The sequence below is a fragment of the Copadichromis virginalis genome, linkage group LG12 (assembly GCF_057382275.1).
Source record: "Copadichromis virginalis isolate Kocher_CV1m ecotype Utaka linkage group LG12, C_Virginalis_male_GT1.1, whole genome shotgun sequence".
NCBI lineage: Eukaryota > Metazoa > Chordata > Actinopteri > Cichliformes > Cichlidae > Copadichromis > Copadichromis virginalis.
In genome coordinates this window covers 12,349,012-12,360,373 of record NC_140629.1, presented here as the reverse complement: position 1 = coordinate 12,360,373, position 11,362 = coordinate 12,349,012, and the positions used below count along the sequence as shown (strand labels likewise).

The 11,362-nt window shown below is 39.2% G+C and overlaps 1 long non-coding RNA gene across 10 annotated transcripts; it reads right to left on the bottom strand.

The window, feature by feature from the left end:
• Positions 1-1,959: 1,959 nt before the first annotated feature.
• On the bottom strand, positions 1,960-11,015 carry LOC146696577 (uncharacterized). 10 transcript variants are annotated; one of them, XR_014923302.1, is made up of 8 exons: positions 10,934-11,015; positions 8,571-10,838; positions 8,210-8,318; positions 7,985-8,104; positions 7,681-7,842; positions 3,708-3,821; positions 2,824-2,981; positions 1,960-2,396 (listed from the first exon to the last, which is right to left on the bottom strand). It is a non-coding gene; the product is annotated as an uncharacterized LOC146696577 (long non-coding RNA). The 10 variants fall into 10 exon arrangements; XR_014923303.1 differs by having other exon boundaries at positions 1,962-2,396; positions 8,571-10,728; XR_014923306.1 differs by having other exon boundaries at positions 1,967-2,396; positions 8,571-9,430; positions 10,648-11,015.
• Positions 11,016-11,362: the final 347 nt, after the last annotated feature.

The following is an 11,362-nucleotide window of genomic DNA, read 5'->3' as shown; positions in this document are numbered from 1 at the left end:
GGCGGACAGCTAATAACAGGAATCGGACGCGGTCCAGCCAAGTCCACAGCAACCACCATAGCAACCGCCTAGCATGACCTTAAAAACATATTCTGTCTTCATAACTATCAAAATCGTGAAATGATTTGCAAAGTGTGAAAGTGTTACAGCTGCAGAGAGCTATGGCGGTATCTATGGAAGCTGTTTACATAGCTAATAATATACGATGTAACCATGGAGACAGTCAGTCACTTGAGCTAGCGGTGCATGTTTACTACAGTGAATAAGGTGATTGAGTGCACAGCGTCCACACTCTGCAGGGGGTAAAGACATTACTTCAATATTGTTTTATATTGATATATATTAGCCTTCTGTTGACCATCACCTCAGGTTCACCATTACAGTTTCAGATTACAGATGCACACTGTCTAAACACATTCAAAAACTCATGTCTCAGAAATAAGCACAGCTGTTCATGTTTGTCATTAGAGTTTTATTTGTAAGAAAATTATGAACTTCATATTGTGCATTAAATAAAAGAACATTTCACAACTCTGAGTCAACAGAAACAGGTAACAGAAATGTCTCTAATGTGTACAGTGTAGTGTAAGCATTAAAAGATCATAAAGGAAAAACTAACATTTATGTGAAACTAATTGTAATAAAAAATGAGCAGGTGCTTTATAGATTTAAAAGAAAGAATCTGAAAACAACACTTTTTTGGTCTAAGTGATCAAAGTAGAAAACAGAACTGATGTTCAAGAACAAACCGTAGCTGCACTAATATTACACATCTCGATCGTTGTACTGAACAGACATGTTGCTTTTAAAACCACATGCAGTGTGTGACCATGACTGTTCACTGAGACCATGAACGCCACTTCGCTGAAGCATTCTTCTTCTTCTTCTTGCCATTAAATTGGAAGCAGAAGCAGCACGAGCTGATTTGATCTACTGAAAGGAAAAAGCAGAACATCTGAGTTGAAACCAGTCAGCTGAAATCATTAAGACAGGAACAAATTCAATGCAGTGTCTCAAGTGGCTTAGCCTGTTACAACTGTTGATACAAGCTAAATACGGTTAACACACAGTGTCAGGGAGCTCCAGTGTGGGAACTAGTGGCTTTAGGTTTGTAGTCATTTAACTTTCATCCATTCATTCATTTAATTCAGGAGGAAGAAATGCCAGGTTGGTGCAGGCTGGTTACATGCATTTGGTCCCATGCTGTCTTTAATTAAATGACTTGGTTCATTTTATGGCTGGGCTGTATGTGGGGTTATATCATGTTATTTGGGCAGGAGTACCTGTCCCCTGTTAGACTTAGAAAGTTTCTCCATAAGTAGAGTTTCTAACTCTTCTAGCACATCTGTGGCTGACAGCTTTTTGGTGGCTCTTTTTACCCCACACTGGTTGTGAGTGTGTAAATAGCCCCACTAGTTATTTTCAGAGCGTTCTCACTCCCGAGGCGTAACATGTCGACGTTTTGTCACGTCCCGCGGCGTTCCTGAGGAACGCGAAAGGAGACCTTCGGCGTTCTTATGGTACGCGGCGGGTTATGGCTGGAATCCAGTGCAATCCAGTGCAATCCAGTGCTCCCGCGGTAGTAGACGTTCCAGCCCTGTATTCCAGCCCTAAACCTAACCTTATCCCTAGCCCTGACCATAACCTTATTCCTGACCTTAACCAGGACTTTAATGATGTTAAATAGCGTGTTTCTAAGCGATTTGAAGAAAAAGAGCGAACATGTGTAGGTTCAGTCCAGACGGTTCTCATATTTCCTCTTTTTCCGAGGTCGTCATTTAGGAACGTGGTGGGTAGCCGAAAACGTAATATGGTGACGATTTGTCACCTAGCGTAAAATGTTACGCTTTGGGAGTGAGAACGGGTTGTTATTTTGGGTTGCAGTTAACTAGGGAGGAAGGGGTGGGTATGCCATGATTAGGTGAATAACAATTATATGTGATACATAAATTTCACAATGCATGCATATATCTCTATCAATTAAACCTGGCCTGAGGGCTGCCATTTTTTACATTCAGTTATTTCTCTTAGAAATGTTGGAACTAAATAATGAATGTGTTACAGTTAAAGTGAAACACTGGTCAGTGTAAATGGCTCATTGGGACACAGAAACCTTTAAATTAAACCTGATATCTAGTGTCAAACAATATCAAAGCTGTAAAAGATGTTTACATTCAGAATTTATAAAACTATTATTGTAAATAAATTCAAACAAGTGAGCTTTTCTCTTTGTGCTGAATATCAACACTGTGGTTTCTTAGACTGTAAGCTGTACTTTAGTGCAACCAGTTGCAGAAGCTGCCACTCCAAATGTCTTTTGATAACAAGAAAAAAATACCTTTTCAGTACACGGCCTGAAGTTCTTCTCCGAAATCTTCTGCAATCGGCTTTGTCTGCTGGTTTGAAGACAATAAACCATAAAAAAGATGATTTAGTCACTTTGTCTGTGTCATGCAGCTCGAATGTGTCGTGTAACGATGTTGAATAGCCGTCGTTATCCCTCTGCTGCGTCAGTAGGATTGTACTGTACAGCATCTCATTGATATGTGAGGAATGCTAATGTAACACGATAACAGACTTACATCATTAAAATATAAAGTGCAGGAGATATTTAGATATTTTTTATATTTATATTACATTTTATAGCTGACGGATATTACTAAATAGATAGAATTTACTAAATAGCTGGATGAACATGAAAAATATGTCTATAATAACAAATGACCATGAGAGCCAGTAGAATTAATTCAGCTGGACACTCAAAAGACGTCCTTAAATGCTCTTTAAGTGGCAGAACAGATGAACAAACAGTTAATCGCTTACTTGAGATGAAATCTGCTCAGCTACTTTGAAAACAGCTTCTAACTGGTTCCTCCTTTAACAGGATGACTGCTCAGGGGTAAGGCCATCATGCAATCCAGCAACCTTTATGGTTCTGCTTTGATTCACCAGGAACTATTAGGGAAACCTTCCAGCGCCTCCTGTGAAAGACACAGGCATAAACACACAAACATTTATTAACATGTTCCACAGTGTTCCAGTTTGATTTTCTTATCCTGTGGACAACAACGTACATGGATGCAGGTTTATTGTTAACTTTTGTAAGGTTTATTTAATGAACATATCCAGCTGCAGCTCCACTGTGATCCTGAACTGGATAAGCACTTAAGAAAATGTGTCAATAAATGGACAAACATCAACTTACTATATTTATCCAAACAGACGGGACCAATAATGCTTCGCTGAGTTAGAGACTTTAACAGACTCTTCTATGTAAGAATGTCTCGTGCTGATATACCTGCAAACTTGACAACAAAGGTTTTTCAGACTACATGTAGCTGTCCTCTATGTCAGCTAACACATTTACATTTATGTCACACTTATTTCTGCTTTCCCATTTTATAATTATTACTTACATTTTGATTAGATACCTTGAGTTTGTAAATGATCAGATTACATAATTGGAATACAATGTATCCAATTCAGGGTTGCGGGAGGATGAAGCCTATCCCAGCTGATACAGGACAAAGACAGGCTGCCAGTTTATTGCAGGGCTAATACAACATGTGTAACAGAAAATCCACTTAAATGTTTGATATTTCTTATAATAATCATAATTATGACTATTATTTAAAGGTTTCTTCATAAATACATTTTGATTTTTTATAACCCCTAAAATATAAACCTGAGCTGTTTCAGATTCTGACCTCTGACCTCAGTGACCTGGCTGTGTCCTCACTGCAGCTCCCTCTTGGAAGTACGTCTGCTTCTTGTCTTCCCCCAGTGTTGACCGCCTGATATCAAGATATCACGTACTGTAACTGAGGAACAAAAAAGGACAAACACTTGCCTTCATTTAAAAGTACATTCATACAGAGATAATCTATGGAAACACACTAGTTCACAGTTTGGGAGGAACCAGTTCCTGTGAAACATTTCTGTATATGAACATCATGTGGAGAATGAATGAAATGAGTTCTTCAGGTGACTCAGCAGTCCCACACTGACAAATGAAATCTAGTTAAACTATTAAGCATATTTGCTCTTCTGAAATCTGTGTTAAACAACAACAAACATAAATTAGTAACAAAAACTACAGCTGAGTATAGGCTTTACAAACCACCAGCAGCCATAATGCTAAATTTTAATCTTCAAATGTTTCTGAGCTGTCTTCAACCTGCTTTTAGCACATTAAAGTCTCAATAAATAAAGTCAATGCAGACTCAATCCTAAATGTTCAGCACACAGAGACACAGAGGTACTGTTTAAAGTTTAGTGTTAACTTGAGTCACTGATCATTCACAGTATTACAGAGTCTGGCAGTCTTTGCATGATGTCCACGTCACTGTAAGTTTCTAGCTGACTCTCAGGTGTGCCAGCAGGAAAGAGTAATAATAACCTGCATCCTGAGGTTTGTCATGCAGGATTAAAGGAGCCAAGCTTTGTTCACACAGCTAGGATTGTATTTTACACTGACCCTGGGTCAGTATCAACTTCAAGAAGACAGCTGTAACTGTTGATAGAAGAATCACACACACATATTTATGGCTTTGCCTTATAGAATTCAGCATCTCAGTGCTCAGGAAATAGGTTTTGCAGCTGTTTGAGCTAAGATTTTCAAGTTATTCACAAATTAAAACCTATACTTTGTGTCGGGCAAGAACTAAATTCAAATGCATGTAACAGTGAGAAACGCGTTTCTCATCAACTTCATAGAGCTTGCTGTAACTTTTGATAGAAGACTCAGACAAACATATTCATGGCTTTATCTTATAGACTTCAATATCCCCCCAATGTGTGTGTGAGTCTTCTCTCAAAATTTACAGCTGTCTTTATGAAGTTTATGGAAAAACACTTTATTTCACCACGTTAGTGCGTTTCTCGCTATTACATGCATTTGAATGGAGTTCTCGCCCGACACAAAGTATAGGTTTTCAATTTGTGAATAACTTGAAAATCTTAGCTCAAACAGCTGCAAAACCTATTTCCTCAGCACGGAGATGCTGAATTCTATAAGGCAAAGCCATAAATATGTGTGTGTGTGAGTCCTCTATCAAAAGTTACAGCTGTCTTCATGAAGTTGATACTGACCCAGGGTCAGTGTAAAATACAAGTTATTCACATAATGAAAACTTATACTTTGTTTCGTGCAAGAACTCCATTCAAATGCATGTAATAGTCAGAAACGCACTGTCTCGGCGAAATGAAGCCTTTTTGTACAACTTCATGAAGTTAGCTGTAACTTTTGATAAAAGGCTCAAAGCAGAGGGATAACGACGGCTATTCAACATCGTTACACGACACATTCGAGCTGCATGACGCAGACAAAGTGACTAAATCATCTTTTTTGTGGTTTATTGTCTTCAAACCAGCAGACAAAGCCGATTGCAGAAGATGTCGGAGAAGAACTTCAGGCCGTGTACTGAAAAGGTATTTTTTTCTTGTTATCAAAAGACATTTGGAGTGGCAGCTTCTGCAACTGGTTGCACTAAAGTACAGCTTACAGTCTAAGAAACCACAGTGTTGATATTCAGCACAAAGAGAAAAGCTCACTTGTTTGAATTTATTTACAATCATAGTTTTATAAATTCTGAATGTAAACATCTTTTACAGCTTTGATATTGTTTGACACTAGATATCAGGTTTAATTTAAAGGTTTCTGTGTCCCAATGAGCCATTTACACTGACCAGTGTTTCACTTTAACTGTAACACATTCATTATTTAGTTCCAACATTTCTAAGAGAAATAACTGAATGTAAAAAATGGCAGCCCTCAGGCCAGGTTTAATTGATAGAGATATATGCATGCATTGTGAAATTTATGTATCACATATAATTGTTATTCACCTAATCATGGCATACCCACCCCTTCCTCCCTAGTTAACTGCAACCCAAAATAACTAGTGGGGCTATTTACACACTCACAACCAGTGTGGGGTAAAAAGAGCCACCAAAAAGCTGTCAGCCACAGCTGTGCTAGAAGAGTTAGAAACTCTACTTATGGAGAAACTTTCTAAGTCTAACAGGGGACAGGTACTCCTGCCCAAATAACATGATATAACCCCACATACAGCCCAGCCATAAAATGAACCAAGTCATTTAATTAAAGACAGCATGGGACCAAATGCATGTAACCAGCCTGCACCAACCTGGCATTTCTTCCTCCTGAATTAAACGAATGAATGGATGAAAGTTAAATGACTACAAACCTAAAGCCACTAGTTCCCACACTGGAGCTCCCTGACACTGTGTGTTAACCGTATTTAGCTTGTATCAACAGTTGTAACAGGCTAAGCCACTTGAGACACTGCATTGAATTTGTTCCTGTCTTAATGATTTCAGCTGACTGGTTTCAACTCAGATGTTCTGCTTTTTCCTTTCAGTAGATCAAATCAGCTCGTGCTGCTTCTGCTTCCAATTTAATGGCAAGAAGAAGAAGAAGAATGCTTCAGCGAAGTGGCGTTCATGGTCTCAGTGAACAGTCATGGTCACACACTGCATGTGGTTTTAAAAGCAACATGTCTGTTCAGTACAACGATCGAGATGTGTAATATTAGTGCAGCTACGGTTTGTTCTTGAACATCAGTTCTGTTTTCTACTTTGATCACTTAGACCAAAAAAGTGTTGTTTTCAGATTCTTTCTTTTAAATCTATAAAGCACCTGCTCATTTTTTATTACAATTAGTTTCACATAAATGTTAGTTTTTCCTTTATGATCTTTTAATGCTTACACTACACTGTACACATTAGAGACATTTCTGTTACCTGTTTCTGTTGACTCAGAGTTGTGAAATGTTCTTTTATTTAATGCACAATATGAAGTTCATAATTTTCTTACAAATAAAACTCTAATGACAAACATGAACAGCTGTGCTTATTTCTGAGACATGAGTTTTTGAATGTGTTTAGACAGTGTGCATCTGTAATCTGAAACTGTAATGGTGAACCTGAGGTGATGGTCAACAGAAGGCTAATATATATCAATATAAAACAATATTGAAGTAATGTCTTTACCCCCTGCAGAGTGTGGACGCTGTGCACTCAATCACCTTATTCACTGTAGTAAACATGCACCGCTAGCTCAAGTGACTGACTGTCTCCATGGTTACATCGTATATTATTAGCTATGTAAACAGCTTCCATAGATACCGCCATAGCTCTCTGCAGCTGTAACACTTTCACACTTTGCAAATCATTTCACGATTTTGATAGTTATGAAGACAGAATATGTTTTTAAGGTCATGCTAGGCGGTTGCTATGGTGGTTGCTGTGGACTTGGCTGGACCGCGTCCGATTCCTGTTATTAGCTGTCCGCCGTAGGAAGGCTGCGTTCCATTTACAAGTAGTGACAGTCTGCCACAACTCGAACTCAAACCCCGCTTTGTTCTTTAATTATAGGCCTTTTATAGCCGTTCATGACACGGGCACACACACACATAAAGCACTTTGCCTCACCATGAGAATGGAACTTTACCTAAGCTAACCTTTAAAATATCTGATATAGGATAGAAAAATTGAAGCAACCAGAGATTTAATGATGAAGACTCTGGGTTCTGTAGTGACCTGAATGACTCTTTGCATACAATTTATTGAAGAGGACTTTAGAATGCACTTTACATTTAGACTGTTGCTGTTTAATTTTTTACATTGTTGCGGTGTTATGTCATGAATAAAGTTCACCTGCTGGGGGTTTGATGGATCAGATCATCATAATCAATGGGTCCTGAGGTTGGCGGGACTGTCTCTGGTGATGTCACCATGAAGGAACAGCATCTGGCACGTGTTGCTGAAACATCCCAGTACACTGGTGTAGTTTCCTCTCCAGCTGTTTGACATTTGACACTTCAACATTAAGGAGAAGAAGAAGAAACAGTGTTAGGTCAGGTGACCACATGGTTTCTAAAGTAACTGACAGGAAGTAACCAGGCCGTTAGAAATGGATGGCATGTGTTTAGAGTTACTGGAGTTGGGTAACTCTACTTACCAAAAGCAGAAGCACACAGATGAAGGATCAGATGCTGAATGTTGCAGGAACATGCTCGTGCGGTGGTCATTCAGTGCTGCTCCGGCAGGTTAGACAGTCCAAGACTGATATACTGCCCATCTGAGAGTTTGAAAACACACATGCAAAGATTTATTTTGTATTACAGTCAAAGTTGGATGTTCATTTTTGTCCTTTAAAAATGTTTGTGTATTTGAAAGCGCTAACATTTAAGGATGACTTGGATCGTCTCCTTTAAAGGGGAGACAAGTGTATCCACTGATCCACGTCACTTTACCTGGATGATGACTCCTCTCCCCCTCACTCAGAAACGCTCCTAATATAACCAAGCAAATAAATAATATTGAAGATTTACTTACATCATTACAAAAACAGGAAAAACATCTCCCTTTGATTCTATTTCTCCATTCCTGCTGAACATCAGGCAACAAATATCTCAATAAATCACAGTAAAATGTAAAGCACATGTTTTCTCTGCTTTGTCTAACCTCTGCAGAGCCTCTGTCAAGAAAAACATATCTGTAAGCATAAAACAAATATACATTTCATAACACGTCACTGGACAAACCTCGGTCAGTTGATTTCCTCTGTGCAGTGTAGACGAACATCAGTCAGCAAGTCAAGGTGGTGAGATGGACTGGTGTCCTTTGTGACTCTGCTGGTTCTTCTGAGGAAATACCACCGTCTCTCCACACCGTCACCATCTGTGAGCACAAACTGCTGCTCTGCTCTGCCAGCATGTAGGAAATCACATATCACACACACAGGGGTGAAGAAACATTAGAACTCAACTTTGGATACTTTAGATCTAAACAGATCAAAGTAGCTCTTAGCTTCAACAATCAGTGAACAGACAAACAATGATACCATACTGATTCTGTATGAATACAATATGGTATTTTCAATACAGGTGTCAAATTAATTTACTAAAACTAATACAGATATATGTATTTTTTTTTTTATAAATTCGTTTGCTAAATTATAAGAATATATATTTTTTCATTTAACAATTGCAACTGAAAGAAATTAAATATTGAACAAAAATATATTGTCACATTCTGAGCATGCTCAGCATGCTGACAGACTTGAAGTTGCTACAGATTTTAAGAAGTGATAATTATAGGGAAAAAACTTCTCTTTTTCATCCGTTTAATCAAACATTTGATGCCTTAGATGTCTCAGTCCTATAGCATTCTGCAACTACAACTAAGCTGAAGCTTGGATTTGGCTGCAGGTGCCCTGTACATCCTTCTCAACATGTGGGTACCATTTAATCACACTTCTTCCTGAGCTTTGCTTCGTCACAAGACCAAAGGTGGCATCCCGTGTCACGGTCATATCATCATCCAGAAGAAACATTTGAAGAAACATCATGGAGAAGAAACATTTACGCGCCTCCCGGTTTTGTTTTCTGATCCTGCAAAAAGACTGAGGACAACAAAGCCCAGAGAACACGAGATACACAACATCCAACATTCAGACTCAACAGCCTCCATAAATGAAGAGCACCAGGTTGGTTCAGTTATAGTAGATGTCATGGAATTTTTTAAATAAAGTCTGCAACACAGAAAGAGCTGTGATCATGCTATTTATTACTGTGCACAGGAGAGCAAACACACATCAAACATCACAGTTCAGTCATGTCAGCTCTGCCACTTCACGTGTCTCGCTATGAAACCTAACGGATCAATGGTTATGCTGTTTTGTGCCCTTGACGTTATCAGCACCTGTAAAGGGAGTTGTTTTCTCAAACTGCTGAAGTAAGTTCATCTAGTTTTAGAAACCTTCATTGAACAGTCTATAACAGTGTCACAACTAAGCATATGCATAAGCACTTAAATGCTTTAAATGAGAATAACATAAAATTTCTATTACAGGAGCTAGAGCCTGTCCCAGTAGTCATAGGTAGAGCACACCTGGACAGGTCACCAGTCTGTCAGAGGACTAACACAGATGCAGCCTGACTCAATCCTAAATGTTCAGCACACAGAGACACAGAGGTACCGTTTAAAGTTTAGTGTTAACTTGAGTCACTGATCATTCGCAGTATTACAGAGTCTGGCAGTCTTTGCATGATGTCCACGTCACTGTAAGTTTCTAGCTGACTCTCAGGTGTGACAGGTGTGCCAGCAGGAAAGAGTAATAATAGCCTGCATCCTGAGGTTTTTCATGCAGGATTAAAGGAGCCAGGCTTTGTTCACACAGCTAGGATTGTATTTTACACTGACCCTGGGTCAGTATAAGTATCATACAGTTTAAACGAAGCACTGAAACTTGCACATATTTATTACAGATGCACTGAAGCTAATCGAGATATTTGCTGTCAGTCTGTGGCTGCGATTAAACACTTTACTGGAAACTTTATTAACTAGTAACTTCGTCAGTCATGACAGAAGCTAATATTTCTGTGCTAACATCGTTTAAACAGTAACAGCTTTACTCCAATATAAGCTAACGTTTACACCGTAACTTTAAGCTAGCACCATAAAGACGGTAAAACACGTAATAACATCTACAAATGCATCTTAAAGCTGTTATATTAGCACTCGGTGTATTACTAACATAACCACATTAACATTATTGACACTCGCTGGTCTGACTTTTAATAGTCATTCTATAAATGCTGTCCGTTTAAACGGTCTTACCTGTACACACTCCTGTATCCACCGGATTGCAGCCAGAGTGGATTCTGGAGTCTTCCCACGCTCCTGTTAGTGATCCTCCATCTGGATGGATGATAACAACCTTCTGAACAATCTAGCAGGAGATGGTCCATATCTAGGGGATATGGACTGACAACAGCCGAAGCGGGTGAATAAAGTCACCCAGTCGCTAGCTGTGCGATTACCCAGCATACACCAGCACAATATTAGGCACAGCACCACCATAGACATTTTCAGTGGTTTTGAATGCAGGACATGGTTATCTTACCTTGTAAAATGCATGACAATAAAACAGCTAACCACCATAAAATGGTATTGTGTATGTATGTATGTGCATGTGTGTGTGTGTGTGTGTGAGAGAGAGAGAGAGAGGGGGGGGGGAGAGATCAAAGGCGTGCGCTTATGTTTTTTCTTGATCAAGAGTGTGCCTCCTCTCTCTTATTGGATGTATGGTATAGCATGTTTATTCAGGTGCACCTTTGAAGTCTATGAGAATACTTTGCAGCCTGGTCTGAGTGGTCATTTCTGCACAGACACAATGAAGCGTGCACTCAGTTTAGAGGAGGCTGTTGCTGCAGTTTTGCACTCTCCACAAGCAGTGGAGATACTTCTGACAGCGAAGAAGAATTTTTGCCAGGCACCGAGGAGCTTTGCAGCTCATGTGCGGAGGAGGAGAAGGAGAAGGAGGAAGAAGAGC